This window comes from Bactrocera dorsalis, chromosome 3 (genome assembly GCF_023373825.1).
Source record: "Bactrocera dorsalis isolate Fly_Bdor chromosome 3, ASM2337382v1, whole genome shotgun sequence".
Lineage (NCBI taxonomy): Eukaryota > Metazoa > Arthropoda > Insecta > Diptera > Tephritidae > Bactrocera > Bactrocera dorsalis.
The window spans coordinates 91,657,091-91,664,879 of NC_064305.1; positions in this window are offsets into that span (position 1 = coordinate 91,657,091).

Below are 7,789 nucleotides of genomic sequence, written 5' to 3' on the forward strand. Positions count from 1 at the left end.
ACTCTTAGAAGCTCAATTCTTCCAATGGCAGGGAATAGTTAGGGTTAAAGTGTGAGTTTAAAGTTGAAACTAAAAATGCGCAATAGTGTTCAACATGCCTCCTGCATTCCTCATTCACTCGCGGAAGAATGTCGAAATATTATCCAATAATTGAGATTTACATATTTCTTGATTTTAGTCACACCTTCTGTGCAGAAGTTTCCGATATATTAGAACCTTAGGGGATTCCAAGCCAAATCGCAAAAATAATGCAGGAATTAACCAATCAACCGTTATCAACCAATCCGTGGAGATATCTAGTACAATAAGAGACCTCACCCGGCTTCGGAGGCTCATTGGCCGATTCTGCTTTCAGAAAGTAAACCGAAAATCTCCGTGGCCATGATTTTCTTCCGCCGCGACTTTACTTCGAAGCGTTTGCGCATCGACTAGATTTGGTTGAGGGCGTTCCTAACTAACTAACGAGCGGCTGGTCAGTTGTTTCCGAGCACTTGAAGAGTCAGGACAAACATTTTCCAGCGACGTGTTGCTATAAGTGGTACAAGCCGAAAATGCAGCGTTTGTTAGAGCAGAGTTACGCGAAATTCTGCGACAGAGACGTTTGAAGAAGTGGTGTATTTCGGTGGCTTTAGGCTTCTTTGGAAGTCCGGCGCCGGACTTTTCTTGATTCTTTGCCTGATAAAGCCGATGACCAGCTACATAGAGAAAAGAACAAGGACACCGCCTATTTGGCGAAACTACGGAGGAGCACAGTCATCGATTAGAAACAAATGTAAAATGCATGGCATGACTGCAAATATTTTTAGCATGACAACGTCTCTTTCGCCGAATTGAGTATCGTGCCAATACTTCACCAAATATGTTATTTCTAGTATGACTCTATTAATTATTCTTTGAAAAATCCATCATTATTCACACATATCTATACACAGTAGTATTTGGGATTGTGGTCGATCACCAAAAAGGCGTTTAACTCCCGTTGCTTTTGGCGCAATAAACATGCAAATCGATTTGACGATAGACATCGTGACGATGCGGTCAATACTCGTGGCATGAAGTACTGCGCACCTGCAGTGAGAACAAATGCCCAGACATATGGACGTAGAGGTGGATAGCAGTCAGCAGAAGTCAAAGCCGGAAGCGCAATTTGCATATGCACGGCTTAAAAACATCGCCATATGACTGCATGTGTGTGTGTACGATGTGTTTGTTGCATTGTTGCGCATGTGCAACATCGAACTGCCGCAGACGTCTGTGGCGGGCCTATTGGCTGGTGCTACCGACCGCAGGTAGCTACCAGCCATAACCGCTTGACGTAATAATTGTCGACTGACGCCAATGTCAATAAAATTTCGCCATATTATCACACTCACCGACAACGATATCGCTGCAACTTCTTTAGTGTCCATAGGAATGTAACTCTTTATTTATTTCGTGGCGTTGCTGTTGGTCGTCGTGTTCGCAGACGCTTCGTGATGGACATTTATGAGTGTGCCACTGCCACTACTTTGTAACAATATTCTGTTTGAGGACACTTACATACATGTGTATGTACGTATGTGTGTGTATATGGGCATACGAAGCATAAAATTAGGTATGTTTGCATGGAATTTCGACAAAATGTTATTGACATGCTAAAATTTGTCTGTGAATTACGTCAACTTATGGCAAAACTTAATAGTATGTTATCGGCTTCGCTTCAAAACAATTTAAAACATTCTTCACCATCAGCTTACCCTTAATTACTAGTAGTAAATCCTGTTACGGAACATTTATGGTAAGTTGAATTTCGACAGCCTCGACGTTATTTTCATAAAGCCATATTTATCTTCATCCGAAATGATGCGTGGTTAACGATATACTATACAAAAGAGATGTTGAGATGCCCTGCTATTTCTCTGATCCCAATTAGACGATTTTCTTTAACGTATTCGATTTTGTCGTCATAAAAAGGCGGAGAAGGCGAACCCGATACCCCAATCGATGATGATGAAGCAGACGTTCCATTGCCCGACCATGAAGAAGTTCGAATAGCAATTACCCGCCTATAGAACTACAAAGCGGCGGGGCCGATGGATTGACGGTCGAGCTATTCAAACACGGCGGCAAAGAAGTGATAAGGGCTATACATCAGCTGCTTTCTAGAATATGGTCGGACGACAGCATGTCCAACGATTGGAATTTAAGTGTACTCTGCCCAACCTACAAAAAGGGAGACCCCATAATCTGCGTATATCGAGCGTATTGTGTGAAAGACTAAGGTCCGCCATCAGCAAAATGATTGGACGTTAACAGTGTGGCTTTTGGACTGGAAAATCTACAACTGACCAGTTATTTACCATGCCTTAAATCTTGGAAAACAGCAAATTTAAGTAGTTCAGACGGAGAAAAGGTTTATTGAAAATTAGATTAAGCGATGACATGGCTCAAAAGAAGCCTATACTGAAGACTATAAGAAAGATTTGTATCAAACCAATGTTTATTTATGTCTGTTCGGGTAAAATATAGTATACGAGTAAGGGTTTCATATATGAGAATGCCATTTTATCTTATGTATCACTCAGCAATATCTTTCATTTCGCGGAGAGTGGAGCAACTGGGCTTGCACATGTGCCTGATTTTGTTTGAATGAATGCTCGAATCTGCACATCTGGTATAACTTTGAGGTCAAGCTAAGCTTCAAAGCTGTGGTTGCAGAGGAAATTAGCCGACAAGCACTTTGTGAGTGCAAAATGAGAATAAATAAGGAAACCGTTCTTGCAAAATGCGTAAGCCAAGGCAAATGATGTGAAATAAATAATCATAAGCCCAGGAAATGCTTATCCAAACACTTGTCAGATTGCATGTCAAATGGTAATAATATAATTTTCTTCCTGCTCAGCGCGGTACACAGTCCAGCCTTTGCGCAAAGGCCGCGGCGGATGGGTTGGCTGGTGCGAGAATAAGAACGGCTGCAGAAAGCGCACCGAATGTTGGGGAGTAATAAGTCTAAATGCTACAGAGAGCGCAACTAAGACGTCCAATAAGCTGGCAACAACAACAAAATAACATCATTTGTATTTGATTTGCATTTCCTAGCCGCAAACAGCTGTTACTTTGCACGGCCACAAACCGTTGGCGCAGCAATTTCGATAGCCGCGCGGACACTGGCCAACAGCCGCACCAGCTCCAGCTTGTTGCAGGTCGCGTTGCGGCCATTGCCATGCGGCAGGCAGGCTGCTTTGTTTGCATAATCTGTGCAAACATAACATTAGGGTTCATTTAGCAGCGTTCGAGGCAATTATTATGATCGACAAGGTGTTATAATGGACGCCGCAATGATGCTTAGGCGCTGATTATGCTGCGTCGATCACTTGCGCTTGCGCATGCGCGTGCGTCCGCGAAAGGTTGAGATGAAGGCGCACAAGGCAAGGCGCGAAGGTGGTCACGAATCCACTTTTTGTAATGAGCAGACATTGTTGTTGTAGTGCTAGGTAAGGTAAGCAAAATCTCTTAGCGTTCGGTGTTTTTAAATCCTCCGCGGTTCTTATTACAAAACAACATGAGGAACAGCTGGAAAGCTTCACGGCCGGCCAATCAGCTGCTGTGCGATTAATCTGCACTTTACGTAATTTGTTATGTCATATTTGCATGCAACAACCTCGGTGCAACGAGTGCTCTTTACCAAAGGGAGCATGCCACAAGTGCGAGAACAGTTAAGTTGGCGAACTTGGCTGTGGTTGCTTTTGCTTTTATAACTGTAAAGTCGTCATTCATGGCTTCGGTGTGTGAGTCCTCAGTTTTATGGGTTTCCAGTCCAATGAAGACGTGAAATTCATTTCAAAAATGTCCAGCTTGGGAAATTAGAATTAAAATTTGTATGACGTGCTTCAATAGTCCGGCATCACACTTGACTAGTTAGTTCTAAATGCAAATTCGAGAGAAACGATAATTTCATTTTATTTTCTAACTTGCCACAATCTACTTTTGTGCTTTGAACTTTTCTTTAAGACAAAAACGAATCAATAAAAATCTTCGCTGCCTGCGAGTTGCAAAAAAGTGGTGTCAATCAGTGCCACCAACAACAAAAAAAAATATAAAAGCATTCCTGCAGCTCAGTGCCGTAAGATTTGATTATGGGAATGTGTTGTTAGTGGCAGGAACACAACCGCTCAAGTGAGGTTACACATGCAAAGCCGGCAATGCGCACACATGACCTTATATTGCTGGCTTTGGATCTTTGGCAGTGCAACAACAACACGATGCGGCCACATTGAATTGCAACTGACAATGCGACAACTCAAATGCTGACATCTTAATGGCACGGAAATTGATAAGAGGAATTTTAAATGTGTATTTAAGCAAACAAGACATAAAAGTCAGCGGCAATGCAGACGCGGACGACTCTGCGCATGTGTGTGAGTGTTTGTGTGCGCTTCTGCTAGGGCATCGCAACTTCCTTGCAATTGCTTTGGGAGGAAGGCAGTTAAATCCGCGCAAGATCTGCATGCAAGCGCGCACTACGGCCTCTACGAGTACCACGAAGAGTGCGCGTTATGTGGTGAAAACATTCGGGTGGTCTGGAATTGGCAATAGAAAATTGGAAAACTTATCAGTGCGATTTGCTGAAATTAATTTCTGAAATATCATGACAGAGAAACTATTGGATAAGCTGAAGGATGACTGCTGCTCGCATATTCCCTTGCTGAGTACGAACCAAACGCGAAAGTGAATAAATTTCGATCGCACACTTTTAATGATCCTAAGGAGCATGTATACTATAATACAAAGCGCTCTAAAGAAAAAATGAGATCTTTCAGGAAGAATTATGGATCTTTTAACCGAAGTCAGATTTAACTCAAAACCTCTCTTCACGAATCCCACCCTTAGCGACACCTCTATATATTGCTCAAATAAGCTGAAGGCAGCATCTTTAAAAATGACTTAATTCTTTATCAGAAAAACGAACAACCACCGAAAGTGTGAGCATGAACCACCCTAATGTACGAGCACGTGTTAGATCAGAATTCGGCTAGAGCGTTGTTTCATTAGTGCCACAACGGCACTATTTAACTGCACTTTTATGGCATTGACTTTGTGGTAAATAACTTGTTGGCCCCCGAAACAACCGACCGACCGACAACAATAACAACATGAAACCAACGAACAAGGAAGTTCGCTCAAATGCCAGTGCAGCAACTTGTGGGTGCAACGGACTCGTCCGCAGCAACACACATGCACGCACGCTGCCACATTTACGATGTTAACATTGTTGCCACTTGCAACATAGAACCATTTTGTAATTAGACCCTTAACGGTACAGCATTGTCCTGCCGACCGACCGACCGACCAACCATCACTCATTCGTATTTTGTTGTTGTTTCGACAAAATTAAGCGACACACGGTCGAAGTGCAACCAAGTCGCTGTGGCATGGCTTAATTGCCACGCATAAATAACTGACGAAAAGCCAAAAAGCAGACACACACATGCACATAACTGTAATTAAGTGGAAAAACAGCAAATGTCAGTGATTGAAAGCTTTTATGGCGTAGTCGGACGGACGTGCGGCTGCAATTGCAACTCCGATGTGTGGCATGCCAATGAATTGGTTTGTATTGTGCTTACTAGAATTAGGAGGAAGGATGGAGTCATGTGTAGAAGATCACGCAAGTGAGGAAAGTTTTGTGATCGCCATTCACTTGTGAGTGGCCACAAGTGATTCATTTACATACGGCTCAAGCAGTTCACGGCTTCCGGGCTTGGACCAAGTATCCTCTGGGTAGCCAAAGAACATCCGTTCGAAGGTGAGCCAAAGTCAGAATGCGAACCATCCCTACTCAGGGTTATGCGCAGAGTTTGGGACCCGCCCACCAATGAAAACTTAACAGCAGCTCCGGAGAAGATACTCCCTTTTTGATAAGCGAAGCAAATGGGTCTAGTGGTGAACGAGAGCAAGACGAAATATTTACTGTCATCGAACAAACAGTCGTCGCACTCACGACTAGGCTCCCAAATCATTGTTTACAATCATAACTTCAAAGTATCAGATAATTTCCTCTATCTTGGAACGAGTATTAAGAGCAACAACAATGTCAGCCGCGAAATCCAACGCAGAATAACTCTTGCAAACAGGTGCTACTTCGGACTCTCTTGACGAACAAAGACCAAACTCTTTAAGTCTCTCATTATTCCCGTCCTGCTATATGGTGCAAAGGCATGGACGATGAAAACATCTGATGAGTCGAGACGTTACGAGTTTTCGAGAGAAAGGTTCTGCGGAAGATTTATGGTCCTTTGCGCTTTGACCACGGCGAATATCGCATACGATGGAACGATGAGCTGTATGAGATGTACGACGCTATAGACATAGTTCAGCGAATTAAGAGACAGCGGCTAAGCTGGCTGGATCATATTCTCCGAATGGACGAAAACATTCCAGCTCTGAAAGTTTGTGACGCAATATCCGCTGGGGGAAGCAGAAGAAGAGGAAGACCTCCCCTCCGTTGGAAAGACCACGTGGAGAAGGACCTGACTTCGCATGGAATCTCCTATTGGCGCCTCATTGCAACAAGAAGAAGCGATTGGCTTGCTGTTGTTAACTCGGAAAAGTTAACAGAAGAATTAAGAATCTTTGTTGATTTGGCTGATAAGGACTCTATGAAAGACCAGTTCAAGGTAACTAACGGTTCTAGGGATTACTGAGGAAGTGCGCATAAGACATATGTCTGCATAAGAAACGATTTATGTGAAGTAGGTATTGTATTGAGTAATTTCATGCCAATCTTCTACGTAAGTCTCCACATGCGATTTCTTTATTCAAAAACTTCAACATGCTTCACAGCCAGCACTAATTGCTATGTTCTAAGCTTCGAGAACACACCTGTCTGTGTGAGAATAGCGCAAAATGTAAACAATTTTGACAAGCAAAGCTAATAATGAATTTTTGACAATCATCCCACAGCTGCGCTTCTGCTTCTGAGCATGCTGAGGTAATTCTTCCGACAATTTATTAGCTTCTTGCGGCAACATGACGGATCACCAATTACCAAATTTGAAAGAGTATCGCTTGAAGCATCATTCTTGATCAATATCAGCGATCACACGTACATACTTTAGTACGAAAATGCTTACACACATACATACAAATGTATACATACACATATGCGGTAAGTGGCTTGATAATGCGGAAGTTTGTATTTCCTAATTCAATTTTGTCAGAATTCTGTTTTTCTATTATATTTGAGCGAATGAATTTGTGACGTAATTTTATAATTATATCTCCCTCCTCTCTTAGAAGCTGCAGTACCGAGAACTGCATGTAACAACTACATTTTAGGCAAACATAAGTATGTACCATCTGTCATAATGCGAATTAATAAAGATTTGTTCGTCCGCCTCCGTCCGTGACAAAATAAAGATTAATAACAACCGATTATCGCGGCTGTATGCCGTTACACCCATGCCGAGAGCACAAAAGAAGCGAATGATTACAAAAATAAATTTTGGGTTTGAAAAATTGCCGAAGTACTCTTCTCGGCTAATAATTTACATAGTCGAGGTGCAAGTGAAATTGATGGTAATTGAGCGCCGCAACGCTGTGCGCGCAGAACTCTCACACACGCACGCGCATATATACATATGTGTGGCGATTTGTGTATCTTTGCTCCTCTAGATTAGCCAATGACATTAAGAAGTGTCTCCGCAACTTTTGTGGCCGCTTCTTTTGGCTCGGCGGCGCTGCGTCGGTTGACGCGCGGTTATTTGTCCGGCCAATGTATCGATATTTATGTTTATTGCCCACAATTGTC